At 38.0% G+C, this 16,137-nt stretch overlaps 1 long non-coding RNA gene across 1 annotated transcript in view; it reads left to right on the top strand.

The window, feature by feature from the left end:
* The window catches only part of LOC134296693 (uncharacterized), a 97,383-nt gene extending 83,631 nt beyond the window's left edge, over positions 1-13,752 (top strand). Inside the window, exon 3 of the long non-coding RNA XR_010003517.1 lies at positions 10,467-13,752. This is a non-coding gene — a long non-coding RNA (uncharacterized LOC134296693). The remainder of the gene's footprint in view (positions 1-10,466) is intronic.
* The last annotated feature ends 2,385 nt before the right edge of the window (positions 13,753-16,137 follow it).

Here is a 16,137-nt window from a genome sequence, read left to right as displayed (position 1 = left end):
CACTGTGAATTGAGGCTGCAAGGGTAGAGAACGCTGTCCTCTTCTGTATGCTGCTTTTACTAAACAGAGGCCCTGTCTACATTTACTATTTTTGCTGTTGCAAACAAGTATTGAAGAAAGTGGTTTTGTTGTGCAAATGATGGCATAGCAAGTCATGGGACCACTTTGAGGCATGGATGGTGATTGCTCAAACAACAGGGCATTGGTGCACAGAAAGGACTTTCTTTTACAAGATTTTGTGAGAGTTGTCTGACTGCTGGAGTTTGAATCTAGCTTCACAGTGTAGACAAGGCCAGAGAGTGAGGTCAAAGGGGATGTGCTTGGCACGTGTTGATTTTTACACATTTAATAATGGTCTGGATAGAAGAAACAACAATTTGTTAGCCCAATTCACTAGGTCTAACCTTCCTAATACAGTAGTCTCACTTATCCAACATAAATGGGCCGGCAGAATGTTGGATAAGCAAATATGTTGGATAATAAGGAGGGATTAAGGAAAAGCTTATTAAACATCAAATTAGGTTATGATTTTACAAATTAAGCACCAAAACATCATGTTATACAACAAATTTGACAGAAAAAGTAATTCAATACATAGTAATGCTATGTAGTAATTACTGTATTTACGAATTTAGCACCAAAATATCATGATGTATTGAAAACATTGACTACAAAAATGTGTTGGATAATCCAGAATGTTGGATAAGTGAGTGTTGGATAAGTGAGACTCTACTGTATATAGAAGGAGTGAGCAAAGTACAGTCTGTGGGCCACATGCCACCTTTGGATCCCAAAGTATGATTGCTGAATCTCCAGCCATCTCATTTAGTTTTTGTGCTGATTTTTGGATTTACTTCCCCCATGGCCCAAATTTGCTCGTAAATGTGGCCATAAATGATTTCACAGAAATTCTGAAATGTTAAAATGTGGCTGTGTTGGCAGCTGTGAATGTGGTGAGAATTACCCTCCCCTCTCTTGTAGTTTCCTTCCCTGTTCTATATGACACATGTAGATTATGGTAGAGCTTGCCTTGCTCTCCAATTGGCAACAGTTCTCAAACAAAGTTCTCTCAAAAAGCATGGTGGAGCACCTGCTGCTCCACTTATGACTCACAAATGTATGGGTATAATAATGACAGTTTTGTTTATTTGTTTTTAAAAGAATTTGTCTAAATGTTATATACACACACCCCAGCCAATGGGCATTTACATACACCAAACAAATTAGCCCCTTCATAAAGGAATAAATGGGCTTAAAATGCTAATGTGCAAAAATAATGCAGTGGCGAAGAACTCACTCCATATTCTTTAGTAATTCTTAATCTCACCCTATTTATGCCCATGAAGCTTCAGAGTTAAGATTCATTAAGGAATGAGATACTGCTGGACATGGATTTAACAAGAATTGGGTATGGCTTTCTAGCTATAATAAGTAATTTTCCAGTTCACAAATGTTTTGAGAAGATATGGGATTATGGTATAATAACAAGTGCAGAACCGTTAAAAAGATAGAAAGGAAAAGACAGAAAAAGGAAAGACAGAAGTAGGGCCTTTAAAAAAAATACTTGCTTTTCACACATGGCAAAACACATAATACAGTATTACTTTCAGGAAGGCTGTGTTATGTGTTTTCCCATGTGCATAGTTAGGGGAGCATTGCATTAAACAGAGTTTGTTCTGCTCCCCTTACAATTCAGACCTAGCTGGGAGAAAAAGGTGAGATTCACCTTCTGAGAGGATGAATGCTTTGGACATAGCCCACTGTCTTCTTAACAATAATGCCTATGTGGCTTATTCACTATTCCTCAAGTGTAACTGGGACATATTTGCCATCAATAGAGCATAAATTCACCAATGTGCTCTATATCTCAGGCTGTCTCGTGAATTTTCTTTCCCCGTTAGCCTTGCTGCTGTTGTGTTTCTAATCTATGTATATACGTACTTCCTAACTTTTGAAAACACCTCATGAATCTGACAAAGTAGTCTCTAGCTCATGAAAGCTTATGGTACAATAAATGTGTTCATCTTTAAAGTGCCACAGGACATTTGTGGTTTCTCTCTCTCTTTCACAGCCTAACATAGTTACCTTATGAAATACAGTAAAAACATCTTGTGGTGAAGGCATATGAGTGTAAAGAAAAGGGGAGGCTATGTCTCCCAAACATCAGGACAATTTTATTTTGCAGTAACAACCTACTGTGTCCTATTTGACATGGTAAATAAATGATGAATGAATTAACATGCATTCAGCATGTATTCCACTCCCAAGACAGGTTTTGCTTTTTATTTATTACATTCCCAGTCTATTGCTTTCCAAAATGGATTTATACAGTTGTGAAAGAAAAAGGCGATTTCACAAAGATGAAAAATTATTTGGGTTTCACGTATCTAAAGACATAGTAGAAATCCTGGCAGGATATATGGTTGAGAGTGGGAGCTGTAGCTCAGTAGTGGAGAATATGCTTTGCAGGCAGATGAACCCAAGAATACCCTGCTTGTCATGTCAATTAAAGTGAAATTATAGTAGTATATTTGCCCAGTGTGAAAGGACACCTGGTCAGCAGTCTGGCCATAACAGTTTGAAGCTGCTGAAGTCTTTGAATAGTTTCCAAAGGTAGCCTAATGTAGCATGTGATACAAACAGGATCAAATTACTGGACTCTCTGTAAGGCCCCTACACAGCTGTATAAAATCCAGATTATCTGCTTTGAACTGAATTATCTGGCAGTGTAGTGTTAGATAATCCAGTCCAAAACAGATAATGTGAATTATCTGATTTGATTTTCTGGATTATACGGCAGTGTATAAGGGCCCTAAGACATCTTCCTATGTTTTTAAACTCAACATATAGCAAACAGGAGAGGAGGAAGCATGGCAGAACTTTCTAACTTAGAATAAATGGTCCAACTGTTAACATTCTACAGATGGAAGAAGCAAGGACAGTAGCAGGAAGTCACATCAGAACTTACTTAAAGGAATTTTTACTTTTTAGCATCACTACAAATTAAACATTCCAACTAAGGCCTCACCTACACCATCTAATGTCATCCAAGGAACTCCCATAAAAGCACATAAAATAAAGCCCTTAATGTGCATCAGTGCTCTGTGGTCTATGTAATCACCATCCAGGCCTCAGACTGGTTCTAGAATTTCCTATGTAATTATCTTCCCCACAAAATCACATTGTTATTCATTTATGTACTATATTTATACCCCACCTTTCTCACCCCATGATTGTTCCCGGGTTCTAGTCCCCCTCCCTCAAGAAAGTGCATGCTTTTCAGGGGGAAGGTGTCAAGATGCCCTGCCAGACTTTCTAGCAGGGCACTGGAACACAAAAGAAAACCCCTTTAAGAAGCCTTTTTAAAAGGAAAATAACTTAGCCGGAAGCCATTTCCCCTTCTCTGAAGCTCTTCTGGCTCATACTAATGATGCAACAAGAGAAGGGGGGGGGGGAGAAAATCACTCCTAGCCCCCCTTCTCTTGGCATGTCATTGGTACAAGCCAGAAAAGCTCCAGAGAATGGGAAATGGCTGCAGGGTTAGTTATTTTCCTTTTTAAAGGCTTTTAAAATGTGTTTGGGGATTAGATGGGGGCTGTCTTGGGTTCTTGGGCTCCAGCAGCTGAAGAAACATGAGACCGATGTGTAGATGGGCACTGGAAGACATGTGGCACAATCCCCGGTCCCATCCACACAGAGCTCACAGCTGGAAAGACACAGGTCTTCTGAAAGACCTGAGTCTTTCCAGCAGACAAATTACCTCAGCACAAAGCAGGGTTTTCCTGCTTTGTGCCGAAAGCATTTGTTTTTCCCTGAAGTGTCATCTGGATGCTCCAGGAGAAAATGCGTGAGGGCATGCACTATTTGTGCTGCCTGGATGTGCCCAGGGTCCCCTTCAAGGCATGCCAGGTGCTGTAGGCTGCATTTATGATGAAGACAATGGCAAAACTACTTTTGAGTATTTTTTGCCTAAGGAAACCCTATGAAATCAGTGGAAAGGGAGCATAAAATTATCAGACCTGAAGGTGCAAGTATACACAAGACCAATTACATATTTTATTTAATAAAAGCTGAAGTACAAAAAAGCAAAATGGCAAGAGTACATCCCCTTGCATTTCTCGTTTTGACATCTTTTCCAAAGATATTCTTTTTCAATGTTGTAGTTTTTCTTCTGTAATTATTTTATTTGTAGTTTTTGTCTCTGGCTATAATAACCTGCCTAATGGAAACAGGGCATAAATATTTCTATGAATAAATACTAGCTGAAATTCTATTAAATAAAAAAATAATATATGGATATTCTGTAGATGAATGCTAACTCTTGCTAACTCTTGCCTTAATAAATTTCTCACCAGGATCTTATGTGACATGAATTGGTCTAGAAACGCCTAGCCCAAGTGGCTCCCTAATGAGATTTGCTATAAATAGATCTTGCCTATCAGGCCACGTTGCTTGAAAAATCTTTTTCAGAAAGGAGGTCACAGAATCTGCCAAGCTATGTCTCCTGGTACTGTAAAGTCATCATCAGAAAAATTGCTACCAGACGTTTGGTGCCTTAAGGAATAAAATAATCTACATGATGATACATGCTGGCGGAAAAGGTAGTATATTCTTCTTGTAAATTCATCAAATAAATAGAAGTAAATTATACAAGCAGGAGACACTAAATGTATGATGAAACTTAGGGGAAAACAGAGGTACTGACTAACAAAACAAAAGAGTTACTTAAACAGGAGTTACTGGCAAAAAACACAACAAAAGACCAAAAAAACTAAAATACAGATTTAATGTGATACTGAAACATATGCATTAGACCCATCTCACATAAGGAGAAATATACTGAGATAAACCAGAGCTTGAAAGTAACAACCCCTCCCCAAAAGCCCCCAAACCCCTTTTAAAAAGTAAAATAACTTACCTGGCCAGCATTTCCCTTCTGCCGGCTCTCTCCTGGCGTGTAGGAATCCGGGTGTTCTTCTGGAAGGTACCGGGAGCACATCTGGACACCCAGCTACAAAAGCGCAGGCTTTTGCGGCTGGTGTGCGGACTACAGTCCACCCTGATATGGGTTTTTTAAACCCAGATTTTTTAAACCTGGGTTGAGGTGGACTTTTCTGCTGTGTGGAAGCACAGTCAGTAACTAGACTGGTAGTGCATCGACACTGTAAAAGTAATGTGGTTTGACACCACTTTAACTCCCATGGCTCAATGCTATAGAATCATAGTTTGGTGAGGTACCAGCATTCTTTGTCAGAGAAGAATAAATACATAGGATTCCAAAACACTTAGCCATGACAGTTTTATTGATGTCAAGCTGTATTAATTCTACAGTGAGGGTGTACCATGAGTCTCCAAAAGTGTGCTTGTATGGGTCGCATACCCCGAAGTGGGCAAAATTGTTCCTGGGCATCCACAGGATATAAAGGAGCTTCCTGCACTCAGTGCAGGGCACAACTAGTTAACATGGTTTTGCCCCACATTAGGTAAAGTCAGGGAATGACTTGTCCTAATGTGTATAGGGGTGTTGTGAACAGTCAGGATGGTTATGATTTGGACCTGTCCCACTGGTCACGCAAGTTGCTGCCACCACTACAGTTTCCTTGTGCTCCACTTGGAAAAGGGAATGGCACTAACTTGTGTCATTTTTGTTACCATAGCAGTTTCATCGTAGCTCAAAGGAACTCCTTGCTATTGCTTTGTAAATGTCAGCCAAGGCATCTGCACAAATTGGAGAGGGGAGAGGAGAGGCTGCTCCCTCCTTTCTTCTTTCCTCTCCCCGGGCTGTGCAGGTGTCTTTGTGCAAATCAGCAAAGGTGATCAGCAATGGCCAGGGGTTCTTTGGAGCTTTGTGACAACTGCTACAGAGCTAAAAAATGACACAGTTAAAACTGGCTTTCTAGCAGGGCTGAACTGGGTTTAACTCGACTGAGCAGTCTAGACTTCATCACACCATCCTGGTGAGATGGAGGCAGGTGGCAGTGGCCAGTCCACAATATTGCCATTCTGAACCAGCCCCACATGAAGGGCACAATTACTTTGAGCATTTAATTCAGTTTCTAACCACTATGGAAGAAAATGGTTTCACTGTGCAGAAGATTACACAGAAAACCTTGGAACCAATTTGAGGCATAGATGGTGATTACACAAACCACAGAGTACTGATGTGCATTAAGGGCTTTTTTTCATTTTTTTGGTGGGAATTTGTTGTCTGGCTGCCACAGTTTGAAGCAAGTTTTGAAACACATTAAATGGTCAGTGTAGATTGGGCCTAAGAGGCCCATGCAGATGGGCTCTCATTTAATCTCAAATTTGCCAGCAGATCACTTTGTGATTTTTTAAGTTACTTCAGTAGTTACAAGTTGGTGACATTGATGCTTAAGAGCCTCATCAGACATGTCTCAGTGATGGAGCGGCATGCCGGACATCACATAACGTTGTGTGACTTCCAACAGAGGCCCTGCCCCCAACCGGGGTGGAAACATCGCAGGAGGCTTCCCCCACAACATGGGAAGCTTCCCATGGGGAAAGTATCTCTAAGAGTATCTGCACGCAGAGTGATAGATTTGCCCCACCACCCTTCTTTTTTTGCCGTGATGCCAGATGAAGCGGGATGCTTCACCTGGCTTTTCTGATGAGATCCTAGGTGTGCTTTATACTGCAGACTAAAGGCTTGTCACATTTTGATATATTAATTAAAATAATAATTATTTTAATAGCTTTGGAATAACAAAAAAGCAAGTAGTTACTTTCCAAATTCTGTAAGTCTTCTCAGCTTGGTATTGGGGTTTGAATCATCAACAAATCTCATGTATTCAATAAACTTGTGAGCTCTCACATAATTACAAAGCCAAGTATATAATTCATTTGATTTCATACTAACAGTTTTTCCACCAAATATATGAGTATGATTCAGCTCAGAATGTGTTGATTGGATTGCCCATCAAGAGGGAAAGGTCTTGACAGCAGCCTGTCCTTAAGAGGTGATCAACACTACAGGAGACAACTTGGATATGTCTGAAGTGCTTGCACTGTGCAGAGGATCTTCACCCTCGCATGCAAGAAAAAGATCATTGCTACCAGAGTCAATTTTGATATGGCTCAAGTGCTTGCACTTTGTCCAGGATAAAGCAACAGAGATTTAAATATTCTTTACCCTCACATGCAAGAAAAAAATACTCTTTCAAGTATTTTGTTTCCTGTTGCAGTAAAACAACTATTTTTTTCTGCCATTCTCAAGAGATATTCACACAGATGAGGTCTGTGCATGTACCTTCACATCAGTTGTCAAATGATGGCAACCTCATTAATCTCATGGAGTTTTCTTGGGCAAGGGACACCCAAATGGGGTTTTGCCATTTTCTTCCTCTGAAATGTAGCCTACAACAGCACCTGATATTTGTTGGTAGTCTATCGTCCAGTTACTAACTAGGACTGCCCCTTGTTCTGGTGCCTATAGAGTATTTAGTCACTTATATATCTGTCTAAAATCCACATGCTTTATGCAAGAAACAATAATTTCATTTTAAATCTTGTTTAAAATGCATTGTTGTATAACATTTCACATGTTCTGTGCTAAAATGCTTAGGGTTTTACACAGATATCTGAAACATTTTTTTTTTTGCAAACCTTAGGACCTTATCACACAGTCTTATACCTCATTTCTGATGCCTTTTGCCTATTGAGCCTATGGGTTCTATCACATGACACAAGGTCTATTTCATCAATAACCTGTAGGCATGTGTAGGCAAAGAAGCTGCCACCAGTATCTTTTGTAAAATGGGAAAGAATAAAAGCCTTTGTCCTTTATTTCTCCATGTGCATCTGAGGCATATTTTTGCGTGTATGATCCAGTGATTCCCAAAGTGGGTGCTACCGCCCCCTGGTGGGCGCTGCAGAAATCCAGGGGAGCAGTGATGGCCACAGGTACATATATCTTTCTGTTTAATTGCTATTAAAATTAAAAAAAATCCAGGGTGCTGAATAATATTTTTTTCTGGAAAAGGGTCGGTAGGCCAAATAACCACTGGATGATCGTACTCCTGTCTGCAGATCACTATCTGTCAGTGATGTATTTTTCAGGGTGTGCTTCAGGGGCAGTCTTTTCATCCTAATCAATTTCCTAATCAATGTATAAAGATAAAGATATAAAGATTGTCTCAAAAAGAAATGAATATGTAAAAGAAAACAATCCTCATGTTGGTGGTGGGAATTGTAAATGTTTTGTATGTGAACGGTATGTATTTTTTTATGTTTTAAAAAATAAAAATTCGTTTAAAAAAAGAAGAGAAGCACATGTGATGGAATGAGTAGGTATTCAGTCCTTATCTAGCATTCTTAAACGATGAGTTGCCTAATGCCTACTTTAAAATGCTTTTTCCGAGGTTTGTGTGTCAAGTTCCATAATTTTAAAAGTAACTTCATCCAGTACAAATATCTTTACTACTGTCCTGTTCTACTTAGAGGTGTCTTAATTGTCAGAAAACCCATTATTATTATTATTATTATTATTATTATTATTATTATTATTATTATTATTATTATTGGGGGGGAATGAAAATTATTGAAAATGAAAATGAAAAGCAGCTATTAATTGTTCTAATATGGTAACTTAATGCTATATAAAATAATTTGATGCTGCATCAGAATTGGGATATATTATACAGTTAAATATCTCCCATTCTAGTCACTTCATGTATTGACATAAACCATCCAAAGGATACTTATTAAACTGATGAAATTGGTCTGGAAAAGAGCTGATGATTATTTAAAATGCTTGGAGAATAAGAGACAGGATTCTTTATTTAACTGAACTGAAGAGAAAGAGACAAGAAAAATGCAACTGATTTTGGATGAGATAAAAAGAAAAGAGAATGAATTTATAAAAATCTCCTTCAAGGACTTCTATTAATAATCAAATTAAGACTCTGCAGAGACAGCTATCAATGTTAATGGTGAATGAGATGGAGCAAAAGATAAGCTATGCGAAACAGAAGAATTCTGAGTTGCAAATAAACTGGGGAGATTGTTGGCATAGAAATTATGAAAAGAAAAAGAAAGTGGTATTAAAATTGCAAGAAGGTGATGCTGTATTAACAGATAATGCAAATATGTAGAAAACATTTCACTCATATTATTCCTCTTCATATAAATGGCAGGACATTTCTTTAGAGGAAGCGGATGATTATTTCAGTATACAGCATTTGACTAAGACTGTAAATTATGAAAAGCAAATTATGAATGCACCGGCAAAGATATGTGAAGTTATGAAGAAGACTGCTACAAGAAAGATACTTGGTTCAGATTATTTGTTGGCCAATTATTATGAATGTTCGAAGAGGAACTCATTTTGCCATTACAAGAGGCAATGAACACCATTTTCCAGGGTAGGAAGATTCCTGATAGTTAAGGGAGCAAATAAAATTAATATCAAAAGAAGATTAGGATTTGACATTGAGAAAAAAATTAATAACAACTATATGTTATTTATGATTATTTTAGCTGAAAGATTGAAAATAATTTTCAAGACTTTATACATGGGGATTCGTGTGGATTTTTATTTGAAAGGCAATTATTATGAGACAGCACTATAAATGTGTTGGATATTTTGGAATACTTGGAAAGACAATGTGAAGCAACCCCCACAGATTTTTTAAGATATGGGGAAAGCCTTTGATAATTTGAAAAGTACAAGCTGAAGGCATTCACTTGGTGATAACATTGGAAAGTCCTTTGGATTGCATAAAACTGATGATAGGAACATTAAAATAATTTGGTGACTCGGCAGATAAATAAAAGACTGATTTTGACTAAAAATATGAAAATGAAACATTGAATAGAATTGTTGGATAAAATGACTTTAAAATTCAGGAAAAGGGTGAAATATTTAGTTGTTACTGTGACAAATTTGAATTGTTCGTTCTTTCAAAACAATGATTTTAAAATATAGAATAAAATTCAAAAAGACATATGTAGATGGAAAAATTAAATTTGTCATTGTTGGGGAGAATTTAATTGATAAATATTACAATATACTTTTAGAAAAAAACTCCTCCCCTCAACAATTGTATTGCAGACAACATATTTTTTGTATTACACTATACTTTAGTGATAAATATTAATGTTTTTCCTAGAATGCTATATTTATTTCAGACCATACCATATGGCAAAGGGAAAAATAAGAGTTTAATGTAAGGTGTTGCAAGATTGAAAGCAGAGAAAAGGATTGGGTTTTCCAAAGTTGAAATTGCATTTTGCTGCCTGCTGCTTGATTTGGTTGAAAGAAAGGATGAGGAAAAAAAGATTATTAGATTTGGAAAGGTGTGATTTGAGGTTTGGGTGTTATGGGTATTTATACATTATAAATTTATGATGCATTTAATTTTAATAATCATTATATGAAATGTAACTCATTGAGAATATGGAATAGATACAGAGTGCTCAAAATACTTCTATATGTCTCTTCACAGGAAACATTTTATGGAAGAGAAATAACAGACAAAGAGAGATGGCGAAGATGTTAAGATTCATCAAACAATCATCAAGGAGAACATACAATTAAGATGAAAAAGATTTTGCTTACAGAAGGACATAATTTTCAATGGTTTTCATTTGCTGACAAACCAAAAACCACAGTCATGGATTGAACTAAAGGCAACTTTTATTGAATAGTTACCTATTTATGCTGTTTCTTGAGGTTAATCAAACTATTTGGGGGAGCAATCTGTTATAGGAGCAGTTGAGGGAGTCTGTCATCCCTGACTTGAGCCCTCAACATCCTCTTGGGCATTACACAGAAATCCCTAAGAGCAATCCATAATTTACATGGTTGCTCAAAGTCCAGTTCTTATCCTGGAAAACGAATCAAGGGTTGTATGCCCCCAAAGTTGCTTTTGACTTCTAACTAGACCCCAGAGACCAGCCCAAGGACAGGATGTTAATCTCCTACTCCCCAGATTGCTTGACCAGCAAGGGGGGTTGAAAATTCTCATCCAACATCAAATTGTGCCAGTAGGTGAACACCATACCATAGCTCCCTCCTATACCTTCCACAAATAGGGGGCCAGTGTCCACTGAGCCCCCCTTTCCCCCACCAGAACCACAAATCATGTATTTAATGGCATGTTCCAAATCCCCTGGCTCTAATCCTAGCTCAGAAAGATGAACACCATCTGACCATAGTAACTCAGGTCGTTTATAAGTAATTTCAGGGTGATTAATATGACAACCCAAACCATTAACTATGGCACGTCTAATTTCCCTATTTACCCTTTTTTGTGCTACATCCAACCAATTAGCATCTCCTTCCCCAGGCCAACATTGTCTAGAAATGATGACAGATCACAAAATCTTAGTAAAGGGCCAATCCATGTCAATAATGGTGTGAATTATAAGGGCCTTCTCTACCAAAAGTGCAAGGTCATTGTCCCCAAGATGTAAGATCAATATGTGGGGAGGCAGGCCACAGTGATCATTAAACAACTGTGGCAATAAGCTGTGTCAATGAAGCCTCCTCCAGCCCAGCCATTTGACAGTGTCTATACCACCAAGGCTCAAATGAGGTCCAAAATAGCTCCTGCGCACGTGACGCTTAGCCCAGAAGGTGAAGCTGTGTTCACAAATAAAGACTCTATGTTGTACTGGCTTGTAACATAAAGCTGGACTAGACAGAGCTTTTGTCTGATTCAGAATTGTTTTTTATGTTCTTACCTGCAGAAAATATGGCTGGGATGATGACAACTCACAGCCCAGAGACTATTTTGGTGGCATTTCTGTAGCAACCATAATCTCTCATACTCAACAGAGGTGTCCAAATATTACTCCACTTCCCTTCTACCCTACTCTTTAGCTAATTCACGTGGGAGATGTACTGACTAGATTAGTGGTTTCTCTAGCCTAAGCAGTCAATTGACACAAATCTAATGAACACTGAGCACGTAGAGGTGTGCAATTCAGCCAAAACGCATGCTGTTTTGGGGTCCATTGTCGGCTGACCCCTCATTCAGTTTACTAGGAAGTTACTTGAAAGGAGAGGGGTGTTGCCGTTTTCATTCGGCACAGATTCGGCCCATCGACTACAATGGGAAATTGTAAAGGTGCAATCCTCAGCCATTTTAAGACCTATCTGCAAAAAACCTACCTCTGTTTTAGATCCTATTTACAACTGCAGGCCTGCCAAGTTTGGAAACAATTCACCACTCTAGTAATTTCTTAGAATTATTGTAAGTTTTATTGTAACATTTTTAAAAATAAGACAAACCACAACAGAGGGTTCTGGGAATTGTAGTCACCAGTTGTGTCCATTCTCAGTCTATCAGAGCATGGACACCACCAGACTTTTTATTGGCTGAGAAACACAGAGAGAGAAAAGCCTCAGCTCCCATCATGCTCCAAGATGAACTTTTCAATGCATGCCCTATGCAAGTGCTGCTGGGAAAGTGAATTCCCAGGGCCCTCTCTGGAGGAGGAGGGATCTTTCCACGAAGAGCTGGGGGGTGCTGCTTCTGTTGGGGAAGGGGGGAGATTTCTGCCTCAGGTATATTGCAGACTTAATTCCTTCCTCAACCAGAATTGATAAAATCTGGCTCTCTCAATTCGTTTTCCCAGGCTTTCGTCTCTCTTCTCCCTATTCTGTTTTCAGATATTATTTAAAATGGCCCACTGAAAACTACAAAGCATTCTTGGTCAAACCAATTCAGGCCCAAGCCAAATGAGCAGGGTAGAAGTGGTACAACATTTATCATACCTCCAGAAAGCTTATGTTTGCTGTATCTTGCATAATATTTCTGATTCAAGAAATCAAAAAAGGATAAGAATTGGAAAAGCAGTTATGAAGAATGAGATAAAATCTTCAAATGTAAAAATATATCATTACATACAAAAATTAGAACAACCCATACCATATCATTTTGATATCTATGTTTGTGGGTGAAAGGGGGACAGTGAAGAAAACTCATAGGAAGAGAATACCATAGACTGTCAAAAAGACAAATAAAAGGTCCAAAAGCAAATAAATCCTATAGTCTTCCTAGAACCAAGATGACTAAACTAAAGCTTTTATGAAACAATGTGGCTGATTAGAAAAGACAACAATGACAAGCTAAAGTGGAAGGCAGAAATGAAAGAGAAAGACCACTTTACAAATGGATTGATTCCATAAAGGAAAACTCAGCCCTGACCCAGGTTAAGCTCTAGGACACATGGAGATTTCTCATTCATATTGTCATAGCAATTCATGACAAAGAATAGCTTTAGTTCAGAAGGAGGTGGTAAACTGTGGTACTTGAGCAATATCAATTCAAAGTACAGCAGGAATTACTTGATGAAATGCAAGGGTCAAGGATTTTCATTTCCCTTTCTCTATCTCTGGCATGGTATCTTCTAGGACCTCATCTCACTTGAGCTTGGATCCACTTCAAATCCACTTTAGGGAGGGGGCTTTAAACAGCTCAGTCAGACAGATCCTGGGCCTCACCAAACTACAAACTCTGGAATTCTGCAAGAGGCAGAAACCAGATTTAAAGTGGATTCATACTCTAGTATGATGAGGCAGCCAGTATATGGGGTGACTTTTCATCATTCTTTTTTTTTTAGATGTTTTTTATTTCTTTTTGATACATCATAACAATTAACTATTTTTGCCATACATAACTTATTTCAGTATACATTGTTCCAAAGGTAACTATTTCTTAAATGACATTTTAAACAGTTCTTAGAAATGTATCACCCTCCACCCCCACCCTCCCCCCATACCCCCACCCTCCCCCCATACCCCCCACTTTTCATCATTCTTTCCCTGGAGCATCATACAAGCATTGACTGTGAGGCCTCACATGTGATTGTAGGGAAGAAGCTAAGCCCTTTCCAATTTTCCATTGCCATTGCTATTATTCCTTCACAGTGCTGGGGTGACAGGTAGGGAGTTATTTAATAAACCCTCAAGCTGCATACCTGTTTCCCTTCAGTTGTAGATAAACCGTTTCCCCTTGTTGCCTTCTAAGAAGAGTAAACTAAGTAGGCATCCACAAGGATGAGGGAATTGGTCTGCTTTTGCCCCAAATATTCAGGCCCTGATATTTAAACCCTGTTCTTCCAAAAGTATCTTTCAAAAGATCTCCTGTTGAATTGATTGTCAGCATTTGGGTTTATTTGCTTAATAGGCATCCCCACTCTCTGTCATGAATCCTTTAGAAGTCTTTTTCATCAAGCTTCTCAACTAGAATAGATTACTAGAATAGATTGGGATTTTTTTTGTATACTATGATCTTGTTAGATGATTTAGTCTATCTTGTCTAGTCTGCCATTGGCACAGATCTTAACATTTTTTCATAGTCTTATGTTACAGACAACAGGAGCAGAACCTAATAATTTCCACATATAAAAGAAGCATTCTACTATTAAGCAATGGCTTAATGCTCAAGTAACTTGGCATGCAGCATCTGTATTATCTTATCACATTGCTTTTGTGACTTTGTATTCTCTTGGACAATTAATGCATTTTAATATATTTGGCTACTGTTTGCTGTTTCACATGATGAGGAAAAGCTTCAGTTGCACATTTGTGGCAATGATGCACTCAAGGAATTAAGGAAAAACAAATAAATTGCATTGTTATAATATTCCATCCTGCAAATAAACGAGAACCTTGTCAGCAGCCTGTGCCTCATCACAAATTCTGTGTGAAGTCTGACTAATTTTAACTTAAGATGATTAACCAAGCAAAACATTTTGAATACATTTTATAAGATGCATAATCCAAAACAACTAACATGAGCATAATCATATACTGAATCAGAATCTCATGAATGGTTGTGTTGTGAATATCAAACACAGGGTGTACGGCATTTTAATAGTTGTCTATCATTATGTATTACTTCAGGCCTCTGTTGCAAATTAGATGTTTACCTAAATGAGGTTATTCTCTCCTAAGTAAAAGGTAAATAGAAAAATAAAACAGATGCTTAGAATTCATTAAGTTTGTGAACATATTGAAATGGTATTCCAAATCTCTTTCTGACACTACATAATAAAGTTTCAGTATTTATGAGCACTGAATACACCTGAATGGTAGACAAGGAAAACTGATTTTCTTATACCTAGAATGCCTAGGAATATAAATTCAAAATAGGCCTGATCCAGGAACTCTAGTACAAAAGCAGAGATACATATGATGTTATGAACATACTGTTTGATTTGGAGCTTCTTTGTCACCCCAGTGGAACAAAAACATTTTATGATGCATCTGCCATGTCAAAGATGATGTGAACACTGAATCTACGTCCACAGCAATAATATATTATATTACAATAATATAAAGTGTGTGATTGTAAGATAAGGCTGACTAGAGTTTTCAGAGGGGTTCCTCTATTTGAAGTGGCGGCTCACAGAATTTTCAGGGAAGAATCTTTTCTTATACTATGGCAGAGCAGTGGTTTTCTGTTTCTAAATGGGAGGGGCAATAGTCTTCCGGCATCCATCATTTTATTTTCCCACAGTTTCCAGATTGATTATACATTTAGGGCATTTAAGCAAAAAAAAAAAAAGGTGGGTATCAATTCATTTGGAGTCATCAAAGTTCAATATTCCTAAATATGACTAAAGGGTATGATAGCTCTCACCAGGCATGGGGTCCATAGGAGACAATTGTATCATAAAATAGTATCATATAAAATTTATTGTATCATATAAAATAGTGTGCTGATAGGAAAACCCTTTGGTTGCTGTACTTTCAGCTCTTCAAAATTCCTTTCCACAAGGAGTATGATTCTAACATGCACAGACTTGCTCAAGAACAATGAGAAAAAACCAAATGATAAACAGGATCATGTGATCCAGAGTAGGAATTGATGACTAGTATTTAATATTGAGATAAAAAAATGAAAAAAGTTTTGAAACCAATTAATAAAACCAATAGCACTGTCATTCTTCCTTGTGTGATAATGATCTTCCGCCGCAGCTTGTCCTGATATTACAAAGTGGAGGATGGTCTTCTAAGAATAATTGAAATGGGTTGTTGTGTGTTTTCCAGGCTGTATGGCCATGTTCCAGAAGTATTCCCTCCTGACGTTTCGCCCACATCTATGGCAGGCATCCTCAGAGGTTGTGAGGTATTGAAATGTGTTGTGGAAAAATGGGGGGGGG

This window comes from Anolis carolinensis, chromosome 2, assembly GCF_035594765.1.
Source record: "Anolis carolinensis isolate JA03-04 chromosome 2, rAnoCar3.1.pri, whole genome shotgun sequence".
NCBI lineage: Eukaryota > Metazoa > Chordata > Lepidosauria > Squamata > Dactyloidae > Anolis > Anolis carolinensis.
Note: the sequence above shows the minus strand (reverse complement) of the source record. Positions and strands in the feature narration are given on the sequence as shown.